This window comes from Macaca thibetana, chromosome 9 (genome assembly GCF_024542745.1).
Source record: "Macaca thibetana thibetana isolate TM-01 chromosome 9, ASM2454274v1, whole genome shotgun sequence".
Lineage (NCBI taxonomy): Eukaryota > Metazoa > Chordata > Mammalia > Primates > Cercopithecidae > Macaca > Macaca thibetana.
This window is the reverse complement of record NC_065586.1, coordinates 88,263,192-88,283,826: the sequence shown is the minus strand read 5'-3', so window position 1 is coordinate 88,283,826 and position 20,635 is coordinate 88,263,192. Positions and strand designations below refer to the sequence as shown.

The following is a 20,635-nucleotide window of genomic DNA, read 5'->3' as shown; positions in this document are numbered from 1 at the left end:
AGACCCTGTGGGCTTTAGACAAAGCTAAGACTTGAGAAGCTCAAGTTCCTTTTTTGTTGTTGTTATTATTTCTGAAAAGCATGTATTAAGTGCCTAATTGTAAATACCAAGAAATCTGCCAAGTGTTCCTGCCCTAACAACATTTTCTGAGCCAAAATGCACAGTTTGGGTTGGGCACAGTGGCTCACACTTGTAATTCCAGCACTTTGAGAGGCCAAGGTGGGAAGCCAGGAGTTCAAAACCAGCCTGGGCAACATAGTGAGACCCTGACTCTATATAAAACAAAGAAAAAGAAAACAAAATGCCTAGCTTGACATATCAAATGAATATTTTCAACAGAACTGTGCTAGATAATCCAGACCGTCATGGCTCTGCCTGACACAGCCTATGATTACTTCAGGGTAAGCACCAGCTCAGGACACGTAGATCACTGCTATGGCCGAACACACAGACAATGACGCAGAAACAATAAACCAAATAGCAACAGACAACAAGGTGTTCGCATCAAGACAAGCCTAATTTGGGCAAGGCATGGTGGTTCACACCTGTAATCCCAGCACTTTGGAAGGCTGAGGTAGTCAGATGGTTTGAGCCCAGAAGGTCAAGACCAGCCTGGGCAACATAGCAAGGCCCTGTCTGTACAAAAAATATAAAAATTAGCCAGGCATGGTGGCGCATGTCTGTTGTCCCAGCTACTTGAGAGGCTGAAATGGGAGGACTGAGTCTGGGAAGTCAAGGCTGCAGTGAGCCATGATCTTGCCACAGCACTGGGAGACAGAGTGAGACCCGGTTTCAAAAATAAATAAATGGGCCGGGCGTGGTGGCTCACGTCTATAATCCCAGCACTTTGGGAGGCCGAGGAGGGCAGATTATGAGGTCAGGCATTCCAGACCAGCCTGGCCAACAAGGTAAAACCCTATCTCTACTAAAAATACAAAAATTAGCCAGGTGTGGTGGTGCATGTCTGTAATCCCAGCTACTCAGGAGGCTGAGGCAGGAGAATCGCTTGAACCTGGGAGGTGGAGGTTGCAGTGAGCTGAGATTGTGCCACTGCACTCCAGCCTGGGTGACAGAGAGAAACTTCATCTCAAAAGAGAAAGAAAGATGAAAGAAAAAGAGAAAGGAAAGAAAAAAGGAAGGAAGGAAGGAAGGAAGGAAGGAAGGAAGGAAGGAAGGAAGGAAGGAAGGAAGGAAGGAAGGAAGGAAGGAAGGAGGGAGGGAGGGAGAGAGGGAGGGAGGGAGGGAGGGAAGGGAGGAGGGGAGGAAGGAGGAAGGAGGGAAGGAGGAAGGAAGGAAGGAAGGAAGGAAGGAAGGGGAAGGGGAAGGGGAAGTGGAGAAGAAAGGAAAAAGTGGGAAGAAAGGAAAAATAGGAAAGAAAGGAAAGAGACCTAAGTTGATTTTAAGAGTAAACAACAAGGCATCTAATTGGAAGAAGAACTGGGAATGAGTAAGAGTTCCACATTTTGATTCAGCAGAATGGTAATTTGCTATTCAGAGGTCAGAATATTCAGGATAGTTGCTATTCTGTGGTCTGCAGCAAAAGGATTTAATGGAAGAGGATTTCCGTGAATTCACTGGCTGTTTAAGGAACTGGAGAAAACTGAGTTGGCAAATGGGGAAAAGATATTATAGGCACATGATATCACCTTGGAAAAGGTCATGAAGGCAAAGGCAGGCCCTCCCTGGAGCACAACATAGGAATGTGTCCCCTGGGGCTGTGTCATATGCCATCCCCGTGAGCAGCGCAGGGGAAGGTGACAGTGCACTTGGATAAGGCAGAGGTGATTGACTAAGAAGTGGGAGGAAGTAAATGACATTAAATGTTGAACTTCATTGGGGTCTGCTCCTACACACTTCTTTCCTGCTTTTATTTTATGACATGCTGTTAACTCTCAACTTTCTTTTTTTTTTTTTTGAGATGGAGTTTTGCTCTTGTTGCCGAGGCTGGAGTGCAATGACACAATCTTGGCTCACCCCGCAACCTCCGCCTCCAGGGTTCAAGCTATTCTCCTGCCTCAGCCTCCCGAGTAGGTGGGATTATAGGCATGCACCACCACGCCTGCTAATTTTGTATTTTTAGTAGAGATGTGGTTTCTCCATGTTGGTCAGCCTGGTCTCAAACTCCTGACCTCAGGTGATCACCCACCTCAGCCTCCGAAGTGCTGGAATTACAGGCGTGAGCCACCGCGCCCGACCTTAACTCTCAACTTTCTATCTCCAAACCTAATCTCTCCCTGAATCTCAAACTCATTTCCAGCTGCCTCCTGGCCATCTCCACCTGGACTTTTGCATAGTCATTTCAAACTCACCATGTCCAAATAGGAACTTCCTTTTTTTTTTTTTCCTGAGACAGAGTCTTCGCGCTGTCACCCAGGCTGGAGTACAGTGGCTCAATCTCAGCTCACTGCAAACTCTGCCTCCTGGGTTCAAGCGATTCTCATGCCTCAGCCTCCCAAGTAGCTGGGATTACAGGAGCACGCCACCATGCCCAGCTAATTTTTGTATTTTTAGTAGAGACGGGGTTTCACCATGTTAGTCAGGCTGGTCTTGAACTCCTGACCTCATGATCTGCCAGCCTCAGCCTCTCAAAGTGCTGGGATTACAGGCGTGAGCCACTGCGCCTGGCTCCAAAAAGGAACTTCTTAAAGTGTCTTTTCTTTCTGTATGTTCCTTTTCTCAGTCCATTTTTAATTTCTTTTTCCCCAATGTATTGAGGTATAATTGACACAGTCTATATTTGTTGACAACTATTTATCAAGTGCCTACTCTGTGCCACTCACTGTGCTAGGGCTGGGATAGAAGGATGAGCAAGACCACACATGGTTCCACCCCACTGCCTTTTCACTCTAGAGAAGCAGACTGCCACCAAACAAATAAGCCCGGCCCAGCATGGTGGTTCAGGCCTGCACTTTGGGAGGCCAAGGTGAGAGGATTGCTTGAGCCTGGGAGTTTGAGACCAGCCTGGGCGACATAGTGAGACCCTGTTCCTACAAAAAATAAAAAATTACCTGGGTGTGGTGCTCGTGCCTGTAGCCCCAGCTATTTGGGAGGCTGACATGGGAGGATTGCTAGAAGCCAGGAAGTTGAGGCTACAGTAAGCTGCGAAGGTGCCACTGCACTCCAGCCTGGGTGACAGAGCAACACCCTGTCTCAAAACAAATGAACAAAAAAACCCACAATTACATATTTCCATCTATGATGATAAAGGAATGGAAGTGAGTGCCATCCGAGAGTGCAAAAGGGGAACTTGAGATTTAACTAAGTAGAATTTTACCCACCTCAGCACCTATGGTAGAAAACTGGATGTCATTCTTTCCTTTCCCTCTCTTACGGTACACATAAAACCAATCACCTCATCTTGCCTATTTGACCCCCTAAGTATTTCTCAAGCCCGCTTCCTATTTCCCTTCTTCATTATTCTAGCTGAGACTGTCACCCTCTTCTACTTGGACCATGCATTACTTTTTGATGCCAGGCTTTGTACGCTTTCGCCTTCTGCTTCACTCTACCACCCCACCATGGCTTTTCATACTGCCTCCAGACAACTTTATTCAAGACCTATATCTGACCATGTGGCTTTCCTGCCTAAAGCCTTTCCCATTTTGTGTTAAAAAGTCAACCTCACTTTTAAATAAATTAATACATTTTATGGGGGAGGAGTATAGTTTTAGGTTTACAGAAAAATTGAACAGAATGTGTACAGAGAGTTTCAGAATACCCACCCCCAGCTTTTTTTTTTTTTTTTTTTTTTGAGACTGGGTCTTGCCAGGTGAGCCAGGCTGGAGTGCAGTGGAGCTATCTTGGCTCACTGCGACCTCCACCTCCCAGGTTCAAGTGATTCTCCTGTCTCAGTCTCCCAAAGTGCTAGGATTACAGGTGCCCGCCACCATGCCTGGCTAATTTTTGTATTTTTAGTAGAGATGGGGTTTCACTGTATTGGCCAGGCTGGTCTCGAACTCCTGCCCTCAAGTGATCAGCCTGCCTCGGCCTCCCAAAGTGCTGGGATTACAGGCGTGAGGCACCTGGCAATATCCCCTATTATTAATATCTCGCATTAGTGTGGCACATTTGTTACAATTGATAAATCAGTATTGATATATTATTGTTAACTAGACTTCATAGTTTACTTTACAGCTCACTCTTTGTGCCGTTTTTTTTTTTTTCTATAATTTTACTTTTTTTTTTTTTTTTTGAGACAGAGTTTTACTCTTGTCATCCAGGCTGGAGTGCAATGGCGCAATCTCGGCTCACTGCAACCTCTGCCTCCAGAGTTCAAGCAATTCTCCTGCCTCACCTTTGCAAGTAGCTGGGATTACAGGTGCCCACCACCATGCCCAGCTAATTTTTGTATTTTTAGTAGAGACGAGGGTTCACCATGTTGGCCAGACTGGTCTCAAACTCCTGACCTCAGGTAATCTGCCCATCTCAGCCTCTCAAAGTGCTGGGATTACAGGCGTGAACCACCACACCTGGTTAATTTTCCTCTTTTCAATGTCACCAGTTTTGCAGTAATGTTTTTTCTTCTGCTTGTTTTAGAGATGGCATCTCACTATGTTGCCCAGGCTGGAGTGCAGTGGTGCAATCAAACTCCTGGGCTTAAGCCGTCCTTCCACCTCAGCCTCCTGAGTAGCTGGGACTACAGGTGTGCACCACCAGCCTGGCTAATTTAAAAAAACAAATTTTTTTTTTTTAAGACAGGGTCCCACCATGTTGCCCAGGCTGGTCTCGAACTCCTGAGCTCACTTGTTTGGATTTTGATTGGGATTGCATTGAGCCTATAGATCAAGTTGGGAAGAAATGACATCTTAACAGTATGAGTCATCCTGTCCATTAATATGAAATATCTCTTCGTTTATTAATATTTAGATCTTCTTGACTTCGTCATCACAGTTTTGTAGCTTTCCTCATGTGTATCTTTTATACATTTGGTATAATCTGTATAATCCAACCATATGTTGTCTATAATAGACTCACTTTGGATACAAAGACACAAGGAAGTTGAGAGCAAAATAATGGAAAAGATACTTCATGCAAATAGTAACCAAAATAGAGATGAGGTGGCTATATTATTATCAGATAAAATAGATTATTGCCAAGCATGGTGGCACGTACCTGTAGTCCCAGCTACTCCGGAGGCTGAGGCAGAAGATCACTTAAGCCCAGGAGTTCGAGGTTGCAGTGCACTGCTCTCCAGTCTGGGCAACACTGTGAGATGCTGTCTCTAAAACAAACAAACAAACAAACATTATAAGTCAAAAAAAGGTTATGAGAGATAACAAAGGATATTACATTTTGATAAAACTAATTTTTTAAGAACATGTGACAATTGTAAACATACACACATCTAATAACTCCAAAATATATGAAGCAAAAGCTGACAGAATCAAAGACAAAAATACAATAATGGAGGATATATATATATAAATATATATAAATATATATATATAAATATATATAAATATATATATATATATATATATATTTTTTTTTTTTGAGATGGAGTTTCTCTCTTGTTGCCCAGGCTGGAGTGCAATGGAGTGATCTCAGCTCACTGCAACCTCTGCCTCCTGGGTTCAAGTGATTCTCCTGCCTCAGCCTCCCGATAGCTGGGATTACAGGCATGCTCAACCACGCCTGGCTACTTATGTATTTTTAGTAGAGACGGGGTTTCTCCCTGTTGGTCAGGCTGGTCTGCAACTCCCCACCTCAGGCGATCCACCCATCTCGGCCTCCCAAAGTGCTGGGATTACAGGCGTGAGCCACCACGCCTGGCCTGGAGGAATACATTAAAGGGACTTCTCTGGCCGGGCGCGGTGGCTCAAGCCTGTAATCCCAGCACTTTGGGAGGCCGAGATGGGCGGATCACGAGGTCAGGAGATCGAGACCATCCTGGCTAACATGGTGAAACCCCGTCTCTACTAAAAAAAATACAAAAAAACTAGCCAGGCGAGGTGGCAGGCGCCTGTAGTCCCAGCTACTCAGGAGGCTGAGGCAGGAGAATGGTGTGAACCCGGGAGGTGGAGCTTGCAGTGAGCTGAGATCCGGCCACTGCACTCCAGCCTGGGCAACAGAGCGAGACTCCGTCCCAAAAAAAAAAAAGGAGTTCTCCAATACAATAAAGAGAGTTCTACAATAATGGTTAGAGACTTCAATAACCCACATTCAATAATGAATAGAACAACCAGACAGAAGAGTAATTAGGAAAGAGAAGACTTGAAAAACCCTATATGCTAGTGAGACCCAACAGATGTATACAGCACATGTACTTAACAAGAGCAGAATACACACTCTTCTCAATGCAAATGGACATTCTCCAAGAGAGACCATATATTAGGCCACAAAACAAATTTTAATAAATTTTAAAAGATTGGGCCAGGTGGGGTGGCTCACATCTGTAATCCCAGCACTTTGGGAGGCCAAGGGAGGTTGAGCTCAGGAGTTTGAGGCTAACCAGGGCAACATAATGAGACCCCATCTCTTTTTATAAAATAAAATAAAAATATTTTATCATATTGTATTATATCATATCACGTTTTCCAATCACAATGAAATGAAACTAGAAATCAGTAACAGAAAGAGGTCGGGCACGTTGGTTCACGCCTGTAATCCCAGGACTTTGGGAGGCCAAGGCGGATGGATCACCTGAGGTCAAGAGTCCGAGACCAGCCTGGCCAACATGGTGAAACCCTATCTCTACTAAAAATACAAAAATTAGCTGGGCGTGGTGGTGGGCGCCTATAATCCCAGCTATTTGGGAGGCTAAGGCAGGAGAATCACTTGAACCCAGGAGGCAGAGGTTGTAGTGAGCTGAGATCATGCCACTGCACTCCAGCCTGGGCGACACAGCGAGACTCCGTCTCGAAAACAAAAAAAAAATCAAAGAAGGAAAACTGAAAAGCTAACAAATATGTACAATAACACACGCTGAAACAACCAACAGGTCAAAGAAGAAGTCACAAAGGAAATAAGGACAGATATATAAATAAATGGAGAATGGAACAGAATTGAGATCCCAGAAAGAAACCTTTCTATATATGATCAATTACTTTTTGACAAGGGTGCGAAGACCATTCAGTTTGGGACATACAATCTTTTCAACAAATGTTGATGGGTATCCAAATGCCAAGAACGAAGCTGGACCTTTACCTTATACCATATACAAAAATTAACTCAGAATGGACCAAAGACCTAAACTTAATAGCTAAAAGTATAAAACCCTTAAAAGAAAATAAAAGGGAAAATCTTTATGACATTAATTTGGCAATGAGAGCTTGGATATAACATTAAGAGTTCAGGCAACAAAAGAAAAAATAAATTGGACTTCAAATAAAAACCTTTAATTCAAGGCCAGGCGTGGTGGCTCAGGCCTGTAATCCCAACACTTTGGGAGGCTGAGGCGGGTGGATCACCTGAGGTCGGGAGTTCAAGACCAGCCTGACCAACATGGAGAAACACCATCTCTACTAAACATACAAAATTAGCTGGGCATGGGGGTGCATGCCTGTAATCCCAGCTCCTCGGGAGGCTGACGCAGGAGAATCGCTTGAACCCAGGAGACAGAGGTTGCAGTGAGCCGAGATCACGCCATTGCACTCCAGCCTGGGCAATAACAGTGAAAACTCTGTCTAAAAAATAAATTAATAAAAATAAATAAAAACCTTTAGTTCATCATAGGACACTATCAAGACAGTGAACAGACAACTCACAGAATGGGAGAAAATACTTGCAAGCCATATATCTGATAAAGGATTAAAATCCAGAATATATAAAGAACACCATGCCGGGCACAGTGGCTCACACCTGTAATCCCAGCACTTTGGGAGGCTGAGGTGGGTAGATCGCTTGAGGTCAGGAGTTCGAGACCAGCCTGGCCAACATGGCAAAACCCCATCTCTACTAAAAATACAAAAATTAGCTGGGTGTGGTGGTGGGCGCCTGTAATCCCAGCTACTCAGGAGGCGGAGGCAGGAGAATCACTTGAACCCAGGAGGCGGAGGTTGCGGTGAGCCAAGATCGTGCCACTGCACTCCAGCCTGGGCAACAGAGAAAGACCTTGTCTCAAAAATAAATAAACAAAAATAACAAATATTCACTATAATGTGGAAAAATTGGAACCCTATGCATTGTTATTGGGAATATAAAATGTTGCAGCTACTCTGGAAAACAATTTGGCCATTTCTCATAAAATTAAACATAGCATCACCATATTATCCAGCCAATCCACTCTTAGGTCTATTCCTAAAAGAACTGAAAGCAGGGACTCAAACAGATCCTTGTACGACAATGTTCATAGTGGCATTATTGATAATGGCCAAGAGGTGAATACAACCCAAATGACCTTCAATGGATAAACCAATCAACAAAATGTGGAAATAACCAGAATGGAAACAATGGAATATTATTCAGCTATAAAAAGAAACGAAGTTCTGATACATGCCAAAACATGGATGAATCCTGAAAACATTGTGCGAAATGAAATAAGACACAAAAGGACAAATACTATATGATTCCACTCATATAAGATACCTAGAATAGGCATATTCATGGAGACAGAAAGTAGAATAGAAGTCAGCAGGGACCTGGAGGAAGGAGAATGAGAAGTTAGTGTTCAGTAAGTACAGAGTTTCTGTCTGGAATGATGAATTTCTGGAAATAGTGGTGATGGTTACCAAACATTGTGAATGTACTTAATGAAATACCACTGAATTATATTAATACACTTAAAAATGATTAAAATTATAAATTTTATGTTATGTATACCTCACCAGAATTTTTTTAACTTCCAATTATTTATTCCAAATTTATAGGAGAGCAATTGACTTTTGTATATTAACCTACCTGCAACCTTCTTATAATCACTTTTTGTTGGTTCTTTGGGATTTCTTTATATAAATAATTATGTCATCTGTGAACAAAGACAGTTTTATTTCCTCCTTCCCAATCTGGATGCCTTTTCTTTTCTCATCATATTGTATTAACTAGAACCTCCTGTGCAATGTTGAATAGGAGTAGTGAGAGGAAACATTCTTGTTCCTGATCCAAGGGAGAAAGCATATAGTTTCTCACCATTAATTATGATGTTGGTTGTAGGTTTTTTGCAAATATTCTTTATCAAGTTGAGGATGTTCCCCTCTTAATCAGTTTGCTGCGAGTTTTTATGGTGAATGGATGATTGATTTTGTGAAATACTTTTTCTGCATCTATTGAGCAAAATGCTTTTTCTGCATTGATATGATTTTTCTTTGTTAGTCTATTGATGTAATGGATTAAAGTGACTGGTTTTCCTGTCAAACCAGCCTTGCATACCTGGGATAAATCTCACTTGGTCATAACATGTAATTCTTTTTTTACATTGTTGAATTCTGTTTAAGTTCATATGTGCTGCTATAACAAAATACTTGAGACTGGGTAATTTAAAAGAACAGAAATGTGTTCACAGCTCTGGAGCTAGGTAGTACAAGATTAAGGCACTGGTAGGTTCAGTTTTCTGGTGAGCGCTACTCTCAGCTTCTAGGATGGCATCTCCTCATCCTTCAGAGGGGAAGAACACGGTGTCCTTACATGGCCAAAGGGGCAGAACGGAACAACACTGAAGGCTGCAAAACCCCCACCTCTTAATACTCTTGCATTGGACATTTCCACATGAATTTTGGACAGTAACATTCAAACCATAGCAGATTTCATGTGGTAATATGTTGTCGAGAATTTTTGTATCTCCAATACAAAAGATACAAAAAAGATACATTTTGTACATGGTAGATATATTGGTCTGTAGTTTTCTCCTCCTGTAATATCTTCTGTTTCTGTATTAGAATAATGCTGGTTTCATAGAAATAAGGAAATATTCCCTCCGCTTCTATTTTCTGGAAGAGATTGTAGAGAAGTGGTATTAGTTCTTAGAATTCGCCAGTGAAAAGACTTGGGCTTGATGCTTTCTTTTTTGGAAGATTATTGATTCAATTTTAAAAGTAGATATAGGTCTATTAAAATTACCTTTATCTATTGGTGAGTTTTGGTAGATTATCTCTCTCAAGGAATTGGTCCATTTCATCTAAGTTACCAAATTTGTGGGCATAAATCTTTTTTTTTTTTTTGAGACGGAGTCTCCCTCTGTCACCAGACTGGAATGCAGTGGCTCAATCTTGGCTCACTGCAACCTCCACCTCCCAGGTTCAAGCGATTCTCCTGCCTCAGCCTCCAGAGTAGCTAGGACTACAGGTGCATGCCACCATGGCCAGCTGATTTTTGTATTTTTAGTAGAGACGGAGTTTCACCATGTTGGTCAGGATGGTCTCCATCTCCTGACCTCGTGATCCACCCGTCTTGGCCTCCCAAAGTGCTGGGATTACAGGCATGAGCCATCACGCCCAGCCTCTTTTTTTTTTTTTTTTTTTTTTTGAGATGGAGTCTAGCTCTGTTGCCCAGGCTGGCATGCAGTGGCGCTATCTTGGCTCACTGTAACCTCCGCCTCCTGGGTTCAAGCCATTCTTGTGCCTCAGCCTCCCCAGTAGCTGAGATTACAGGCAACAGCCATCACACCCAGCTAATTTTTTATTTTTAGTAGAGACAGGCTTTCGCCATATTGGCCAGGCTGGTCTTGAACTCCTGACCTCAGGTGATCTGCCCACCTTGGCCTCCCAAAGTGCTGGGATTACAGGCGTGAGCCACCACGCCTGGCCGACTTTTTTCTTCTTACATGGCTATCATAGAACCTTTATTAGACTTTTAATGTCTGTGGGTTAGTAGAGATAAACTCTTTTTTATTTCTTAGTAATTTGTGTTTTCTCTTTTTCTTGGCTAGCCAGTCCAGAAGTTTACCAATTTTATTTATTGCTTCAAAGATTTAGCTTTTGGTTTCAGCTTTTATGTTTTGATTTTCTCCATAATTTTCCTCTTTTTAATGTCATCCATTTTTTATCTGTTTTTTTCTTCTGTTTGTTTTAGGTTTATGTAATTCTTCTTTCTCTAGTTTCCTAAGGTGTAAGCTTAGATTTTTTATTTTACATCTTTCTTCTTTTCTAATATATTCATTCAGTACTATAAATTTTCCTCTAGCACTGCTTTTGCTGCATCCCATAAATTTTGATAAGCCACATTTTCATTTTCATTTAGTTCAAAATTTTTTTTTAATTTATCTTAAGACTTCTTTGACTCATGTGTTATTTGGAAGTATGTTGTCTAATGACCAAATGTGGGTTTGCTGCCACCCACAAATTTTGATGAGTCATATTTTCATTTTCATTTAGTTCAAAATATTTTTTAACATTTCTCTTGAGACTTCTTTGGCCCATGTGTTATTTCAGAGTATGTTGTCTAATGACCAAATAATTGGTGGCTTTCCAGCTGTCTTTCTGTTACTGATTTCTAGTTTAATTCCATTGTGATGTGAATATACTTTGTAAGATTTTTACTCTTTCAAATGTGTTAGAAGTGTGTTTTATGCCCCAGAACATAGTCTGTCTTGGAGAATATTTCATCTGAGTTTGAGAAGAGTGTATACTTGCACTTGTTGGATGAAGCAGTCTATACATGTCAACAGGTTCAGCTGATTGATGATGCCCTTCAGCTCAGCTATGTCCTGAGTCCATCAATTACTATTAGATAGGTGTTGAAGTATCCAACTATAACAGTGGATCTGTTTTTTCTTGCAATTCTCTCCTTTGATGGATTCCATATTTTGAGGCTCTGTTGCTAGGTCCCCACATGTTAAAGACTGCTATGTCTTTCCGGAGAATTGACCCCTAGTCATTATGAAATGCCCCTCTTACTCCTGGAAGTTGCGCTTGGCCACTTCGGACTCGGCGTCTGAAGCCTCCTCATGCCGGCATGAAGGAGGTGGACGGCCCCTGGTTTTGTGAGGTTGGCTTACATGAGCTGCTGTTATCCACACAGCAGCAGCCAGGGACTAGTGATGAAGTACTAAGTGTCTGGTCAGAGCTCTGGGCCTTATCTGTCTCCATGTCGACTCCCGAGATCATTTTTGCCTTCCCTTAGTTTGTCGTCGAATCCACTTGGATGAAACCGTTTGCTTTTTCCTGCAAATGCTTCCCATTTTAGCAACGGCCGCTTGCAGTTTGGCCACAGAGTCTAAGCTCTTCCCAGGCAATTTGCATATGGTTTTTTCGTCATACAAAAGTCTCTCCTGGGGCTTCCACGGCTCCCGCAGCTCGGCCCAGCTCCGCCTGAGTCCTGGGATCTGGGGCTGAGCCCCCGGCGCGAAAACCTCCGGAGCCCAGGAGATGAGCGGTGGACGCTCGGGCCCGGAGCCCCTCGGCGCCCCGAGCTCGCGCCCCAGCCGCGGACGTTAAGGGTTTTGATCCGTTACCCAGCGGCTGTCGAAAAAGGAGCACGACTGAACTTCCACCGACAATCGTTTAAATACTGCAGGCGAAGGATGGGTTCTTATTGTGAGCACCTACTGAGCTCTATTTAATATTTGGGAGAGGGCCAGGGTAATTTTTGTTGTTTTGGGGGTTAGGTTTTTTAAATTTTTTTTCTTTTTTCTGTACCAAAAAGTGACTCTAATTTCTCATTGTGAATCGTGTCCTCCCCCGTCTTTGCCTTCAGGTTCCTTCGGGCAAACCGGCAGCTGAGTCCAGCCTGTGAACTTGAACTTGCTGAAGAAGCTCCCGGAGGCCCCCTGCTGGCCGCCGCCTTTGCCAGAGGGAGAGGCTGGAGTCACCCTGTTGGGCCCCATTTCTGGGGCCGGCACCTGTTGGGCTGCCCGGCCGCGCGTACCTGGTCCCACCCGGGGCTCTACCCACTCCGCTGATGAAGCGGGTAGAAGGGAGGCCGCAGGGACACTCTGAGGGAGCTGTGCCGGGCGGGCACCTCCCAGCTGCTCACCGTGGGGTGCAGCACCGAGGCCTGGTTGGGCTGCAAGGAGACCAACTGGGATTCCCGGGCTGGTGGCCGGGGAGACGGGGTAGAGGTGAGAAGCAAGAGCCCAGGAGGCCTCAGGCCCCAGCGCTGTGGGGCTGCCGTTGTCGTTCTGGGTGGAGGTCCGGCCAAACTGGCTTTCGCCCCGAGTGAGGAATTCCTGCTCTTTTTGGTGTTGGTGGAGAGGTCGCTGTTCACAGCAGGGGCGGGGTTCGTCCCCTCCAGGCTAGTAGGGAGCTGGCTGGCCCGTTTCTGTGTTGCTGCCCTTCCGCGCTGTCTCCTGATCCTGTTCAGGCTCTGGGTGGCTCCTCTGAGTCTTCTTAGGCCGTGAAAGATGGGAAAGGCAGGTTGCTGAAACCACCGCTGCTCTGGGCTGGCAGAGACCCTGAGCTGTACCTCCTGGGATGAAAGAGAACCCAGGAGCAGGCAGGTGACCACGCGTCCTCATAGTCCTCAGCAAGTCCTGGATCTCTTCCTGTCTGTAACCCGTGGATACCATGAACTTAGTTTGCAGGGGGTCCTCCCAGTGGGAGAGTGGCTGCATACAGCGCTTAAGTTCCTCACCTTCATGACCCGCATTCATCCATGGATCCCTCACACTGTGCTCTGAAGGGCCTCTCTTGCTGCAATTGACAATGAGAAATTTCCTCAGCAAGTTTTCACTCTCCAGGGACATGGAGGAGGGAATGGAATACATCCTGCTCAGTACCTGCTCTCATAGCTCCTTGAGGTTCTGTCCATCGAAAAATAAGGATCCGCTTCCCAGTATATACAGGATAACTCCCAGACTCCATGCATCCACCAGCTCATATCTGTGGCTCTAGAAGAATTCCAGGGCAGCCTAAGGGGACTACCACAAAAGGTACCCAGCTTGCTGTGAAAGGTGAATTTATTCCTGAACCCAACCTCTGATGTTCATGTTAACATGGACAATACACTTCTGGTGACAGCTTGCACAGCAGACACTTTTGGTGGAATTTGCTTCAGGCCTCTTTCCTGCTCTGAGTAGGTATTCACAAACTTCTTGCTAGCATGCTTGGTGATGAGACAGAGATTCCTCACTATCAATCACAGCAAATCCTTCACTATATTGGGGTGATCCGAGCCTTAATGATTCCTACTTTGTGGATGGTGTCTAGAGGCTGGAGGAGATCTGCTGAGTCTCATCAATGAACTTCACAGCTGCTGCTTTCCCAGTCAGGATGTCCTGGACCAACCCCACCTTAGCCAGGTTGTCCTTGACGATGGTCTCAAGGATCCTAGCTGCCAGTAAGGGTCCCTTCTCAGCAGAGATGGCTGAGAGGCCCTGCGGCATGTGAGACTTACTGGTGGGCTTGGAGTCAAGGTGTCCCAGGTCGGCTTAAATTTGGGAAAAGCTGGTGAGAAGCTTGGTCCAAATCACCTGAAAAGAAAATCACATGCATAGTTCACCTGAACAACGGAGCTCTATAATAGAATTAAAGCACAACGCTGGACAAAAATCAAAGTAAGCAAAAGCAACAAACTGAAAAGGAAATGCTGAGTAAAAAAGAACTTAAAAATTTAGAAAAATAAAAGAAAAAAGAATAAGAAGAACTAGTAACCTCAGCCAAGCCAGGGACTTATATATGTACTTGGAATTCCAAAGCAGCGGTTCCTTATGAGGTCATAGGAAGAACTAAGCCTAGTAACAAGGCTGAGGATAATCTATGTGGCTTTCTCATGCTTTGGTCTCAAGAACTCTTTATTCTTAAAGAAAATATATTGAGGACCACAAAGAGGATTTTTTATTGATATGGGTTACAGTTATCAATATTTACCTTATTAGAAATTAAAACCTCTAGGATGCTTCAATGGCCTTTTTTAGTTTGAAAAGATAACAGGCTGGGTGTGGTGGCTCACACCTGTAATTCCAGCACTTTGGGAGGCCGAGGTGGGCAGATCACCTGAGGTCGAGAGTTCGAGAAAAGCTATAAAAATATTTGGATTTAAAGAGCCCACAATATCTATACTTAAAATATTTCATTTTTTCTTTAAACTCTTAAGTGATTGGTCTCAAAATGATGCCACAACTTAGCTGGCATTATGATAGTGTACAAGTATGTTCTGTTGTGTAAGACACAATAAGGTTCATTATTACCATCTATGACACTGAGGGGAAGATAGCTTTCATCATCTTTTTTTCTTTTTTTTTTTTTTGAGATGGAGTCTTGCTCTGTCACCGAGGCTGGAGTGCAGTGACCGGATCTCAGCTCACTGCAAGCTCTGCCTCCCGGGTTCACGCCATTCTCCTGCCTCAGCCTCCCAAGTAGCTGGGACTACAGGCGCCCGCCACCTCGCCTGGCTAGTTTTTTTGTATTTTTTAGTAGAGACGGGGTTTCACCGTGTTAGCCAGGATGGTCTCGATCTCCTGACCTCATGATCCGCCCGCCTCGGCCTCCCAAAGTGCTGGGATTACAGGCTTGAGCCACCGCACCTGGCTCATCATCTTTTTTTCATTTAGAGTTTTGCCCAGTTTCATTTGCATAGATTCCCCTCTTCCATGAGCTGCTATGTCAGTCTCAGTATCTTTCAATGTAGAGTTTGCAGCTATGGTTGAGAAAGCACCTTTTCTACTCTTTTTGAAGTGAATAATCCACTGTGCTTGGTGTACCTCTCCTTCAGCATGGGATAGGGACTTCCAGGTACTGGACCCATCACTGGCACCTCAGGGGGAGAACCCAGATGCCCCTACATGATTTTTAAAGATGCTTTATATACATAAAAGTGCACAAATCATCAGCCCACAGCTTGGTGACTGTTCACAAATTGAACTCATCTATTTATCTAGTATACAGGTCAAGACACAGATATTACAGCACCCCAAGATCCCACATCCCTTTTCTAGTCACTTTCTCTGCAGTGATAACCCCTCTTCTGTATTTTGACAGCATAGATTCATTTTGCTTGTTTTTGAACTTTACATACATGGATTCATACAGTATTGAATCCTTTGTGTCTGCTTCCTTTAATTTTTTTTTTTTTTTTTTTAGACAGAGTCTTGTTCTTGTTGCCCAGGCTGGAGTGCAATGGCACGATCTTGGCTCACTGCAACCTCCACCTCCCAGGTTCAAGCAATTCTCCTGCCTTAGCCTCCTGAGTAGCTGGGATTGTAGAGGCCCACCACCATGCCTGGCTGATTTTTGTATTTTTAGTAGAGACAGGGTTTTGCCATGTTGGCCAGGCTGATCTCAAACTCCTGACCTCATGATCTGCCCACCTCAGCCTCCCAAGGTGCTGGAATTACAGGTGTGAACCACCGTGCCCGGCCCTTTGCTCAATATTTTTGTGAGATCCACCCATACTGTTTATTATTCTAAATGCTCATTGTGTGACTGTAACACAATTTGTTAATTTGTTTATTCATTTTACTATTACTGGGCAGTTGGGTAGTTCTCAGTTTTCAGATGTTATAGTGCTGCCATAAACATTCTTGTTCAGGTTTTTGGGGGACATATATATGGCTTTCTGTTGGATATATATAAATATATTAAGTATGTGGCTGAACAACCATTTGATAGTTTATGCTAATAGGGTGACTCGTGGTAGGTCCCTTAGGCCAGGTGATATCAGCCTGACCTCCAGAGAGTGGGGTAGGGGCTGGACACTGAGTTCAACCACATGGACAATAAGTCTATCATTCATACCCTATGTAATGAAGCCCCAATAAAAACTCTGGACGCTGAAGCTCAGGTTAGTGTCCCGGATTGGCAGTATTCTATATGTGTTGTCTCACACATCCAAATCAGCAGGGTAATGCATTCTGAGGACCCCAGAGGCTTCACATTTGGAACCCTCTCAGACTCTGCTCTGTGTATCTCTTTCTTTGGCTAATTTTGATCTCTATGCTTTCCCTGAAATAAACTGTAACTGTGAGTATAACACCTTTCAAAGAGTTCTGTGATTCTTTTTAGTGAATTTTTGAACCCGAAGGTTGTTTTGGAAACTTCCTGAACTTGCATTTGGGTCAGAGGTGAGGGAAGTCCTAAAACCATGCCCACTATACTTGTGGGACCCTACCTCCTTGCAGGTGGTATCAGAGGCTTGGGCAAACTTTGCAGACTGGGAGACTGTGCTCTCAAACCTTGAAGTCTGGCTAACTTCAGATAGTGTCAAGACAAATGGCATCCATTAGAACAATGCTGACTCCCGAAATGTGGCTTGGCAAGAGAAAGGATGAGAGGACAGGGAATGAAAGACCTTTGGCTGGGTGCGGTGGCTCACGCCTGTAATCCCAGCACTTTGGGAGGCCGAGGCGGGCGGATCATGAGGTCAGGAGATCGAGACCATCCTGGCTAACACGGTGAAACCCCGTCTCTGCTAAAAATACAAAAAATTAGCCGGGCGTGGTGGCAGGCGCCTGTAGTCCCAGCTACTTGGGAGGCTGAGACAGGAGAATGGCGTGAACCCGGGAGGCAGAGCTTGCAGTGAGCTGAGATTGTGCCACTGCACTCCAGCCTGGGTGATGAGCAAGACTCCATCTCAAAAAAAAAAGACCTTTCATTCTGGATAACCATGGAGTCTCTCATAGCATGAAATGGCAGCTTTGTTGTAATCAGTTACTAGAGGTAAAATTGTTTATCTTTTTTTTTTTTTTTTTTTTTGAGATGGGCTCTCACTGTGTTGCCCAGGCTGGTCTCGAACTCCAAGGCTCAAGCAGTCCTCTTACCTCATCCTCCCAAGTAACTGGGACTATAGGCCTGTGCTGCCATGCACAGAGAGGTAAAAGTTATCAATGGAATTTAGAAATGATGACTCAAATTTACTAAATACACAAGGAAATGCAAAGAAACACATAGCAAAATATACAATTTCTAGTTACATATAATAGCTCAAATAAAATAAGGGAGGCTGGGTGCAGTGGTTCACTTCTGTAATCCCAGCACTTTGGGAGGCCAAGGGGGGTGGATCACCTGAGGTCAGGAGTTCAAGACCAGCCTGACCAACATAGTGAAACCCCATCTCTACTAAAGATACAAAATTAGCCAGGCATAGTGGCAGGTGCCTTTAATCCCAGCTACTCGGGAGGCTGAGGCAGAAGACTTGCTTGAACCTGGGAGGCAGGGGTTGCAGTGAGCGGAGATCAAGCCATGGCACTTCAGCCTGGGCAACACAGCAAAACTGTCTCAAAAAAACAAAACAAAACAAAACAGGTCTTAATGCAGCACTCTCAGAAGCTGGATGAATGGCTAGGACCCCTACTGGTTCTCCCAACAAGGGCCCAAAACAAATCTGCTTTATCCACCATAGTCTGGAAGAATTTGGAAAGCCTCAAGGCAAAGATAACAATTATAAACCTGAACTTTAATAACCTGGAGTGATGGTCCCAGGTCTAACCAAGATAAGAACTAACAAAAGTATATGGGTCCATGGCCAGGCGTGGTGGCTCACTCTCGTAATCCCAGCACTTTGGGAGGCCGAGGCAGGTGGATCACTTAAGGTCAGGAGTTCGAGAGCAGTCTGGCCAACATGGTAAAACAATATCTCTACTAAAAAAACACAAAAATTAGGGCCGGGCACGGTGGCTCATGCCTGTAATCCCAGCACTTCGGGAGTCCGAGGCGGGCAGATCACCTGAAGTCAGGAGTTTGAGACCATCCAGACCAACATGGAGAAATCCCGTCTCTACTAAAAATACAAAATTAGCCGGGCGTGGTGGCACATGCGGCTGTAATCCCAGGGAGGCTGCGGCAGGACAATTGCTTGAACCCAGCAGGTGGAGGTTGCAGTGAGCCAAGATTGTGCCATTACACTCTAGCCTGGGCAACAAAAGCAAAACTCCATCTCAAAAAAAAAAAAAAAAAATTAGTTGGGCATGGTGGCAGGCACCTGTAGTTCCAGCTACTCGGGAGGCTGAGGCAGGAGAATCACTTGAACCCAGAGGCAGAGGTTGTAGTGAGCTGAGATTGTGCCATTGCATTCCAGCCTGGACGACAGAGCGAGGCTCCGTCTAAAACAAAAAACAAAAAACAAAAAACAAAAACAAAAACAGAAAGTATCTGGGTCCCTTGGCCTGACCCCTGCTACAGCCCCAAGGCCATATGCACGTGATGGGTAAAATGGTCAGGGGGTGGCATTTCTGGGGCTCCTTGACATGTAAGCCCTCATGCACTGTGATTCTGAAACCTATTGGTAAAGTCCTAATCAGGGCTAGAGTTAAATTGGGAGGACGTAGGAATATAGGGTTGATCAAGATGAAAGTCTGAATGAAAAGTAGTGTTTGAACTGGCTTTATGGGAAATAGTTGTCTCTCATTTACCTGAAGTTTTAATGGGAATGGATATTATATCTGACTGGAGAACACTTCCCCCACCTAGTATTGTAAAACAAGGCATGGAAACCTACCACTGTGCCCATACTGCTTGGATATCCAAATGAGAACCAATAAGATTGCATGAGCCCACAGAGCCCACACATGTTGTTATTTTCAAGCAGCATAGAGTAGAAGCAGACGTGATGGTACGGACAAATTATCTGTACAACAGCCGTGGGTGGAATATAGACCGAAGTTTACGGCAAAAGCCCATGAGCATCAGCCAGTAATGACTGCTGGGTTTTGGACAAAAACATTTCCATAAAGACTAGCTAGTTATTGGGCCCTAATATTTTATGTCCTTCCATCACAGGAGTAGTCAGACTACTACCACTTCAGACTACTCCTCCGACTGAAGGACATCAAGCAGTACTGAAACCTAAAATATCCATGATGTATTGGGTGACACTGGCAAAATGCTTTAATGGGGAAGACGGTGCCCAGAAGTGTGCCATAATAAAATGGAAATAGTTTCTACAGGAACCTGTTACCAGGGATGTGCAAAAAGGTATTCACAAGCAGGAAGCCTCTTTTTCCCTAGGGCTGACCTTAAGACCACCTGAAGACCCTTTAGGTCCTCTTGTCACTTGGGTGGTACCCTAATAACAGCTGTTGATTGACCAAAAAAGAACTATCTGGATGTAGCTCTTGTATGGATGGCAGTTCTAACGCAAATGGACCGCATCCTTGTTTGGAAGGTTGCCACGCCGAAAAAAGTGGAAAGAACTCAGCTCAGTTGGCCGAATTGTATGCTCTCTGCCCCATGTTCAGGGTTTTCCTGACTCAGGAGAGGCGCCAATACCCTGGTCATACGGTCAGTCAGAGTGATATAGGAGTTAAAAAGAAATTACTTAGGCAGATAGTGAGGGTACAGAAGTCCTCGGTAAGGTTTTCCTTTTATGAAAAGCAGCCCCCAAATCATTTTCTTTTCTAACAAAGAGCAGCCAGTAAAATCGAGCTGCAGACATAAAACAAACAAGCTAGAATCTTGCACAGGTGAACGCCAGCAATTTCGCCCATAGGAAAAAATCGCTAACCTGGGACTAGGCATGATCAAAATGGTGGCTCCGTCTTCTCTTCGCAGCCGCCAGTACAGCAAGGAGTAGCCAAGATGGCGCCGCCCAAGTGGAAAGTGCATAATCTTATTATGCAAATGGTTGCTTAATAAGATCAGTGTGGGGCAACCAGCCTTCCCCAGGCACTAGTAAATGTAAACGTCACACCTGATCGAACCAATCTGTGAGCCCTACCTAAATCAGGCACTGCCTCCTCAAGCCTGCCTGGGAAATCTGCTGCGGGGGGCTTGCTTTCCCTGTTTTTAGGCGTCTCTCTCTCACAAGAGAGCTGCTCTCCTCTCTCCTTTCTTCCGCCTATTAAGCTTTTCCCTCCTTAATGCACTCCAGTGCGTGTGTATCCTCGTCGTTA

At 44.5% G+C, this 20,635-nt stretch overlaps 1 long non-coding RNA gene across 2 annotated transcripts in view; it reads right to left on the bottom strand.

Moving 5' to 3' along the window:
* LOC126962851 (uncharacterized) overlaps nucleotides 1–20,383 on the bottom strand; it is a 29,234-nt gene extending 8,851 nt beyond the window's left edge. The window contains exons 1-3 of one of the 2 annotated variants that reach the window (XR_007728835.1): nucleotides 20,248–20,383; nucleotides 14,206–14,281; nucleotides 5,113–5,221 (exon numbers count right to left, since the gene is read on the bottom strand). This is a non-coding gene — a long non-coding RNA (uncharacterized LOC126962851). Of the gene's footprint in view, nucleotides 1–5,112; nucleotides 5,222–8,526; nucleotides 8,779–14,205; nucleotides 14,282–20,247 lie in introns of those variants that run through there. The other variant, XR_007728836.1, reaches the window with a different exon arrangement.
* Nucleotides 20,384–20,635: the final 252 nt, after the last annotated feature.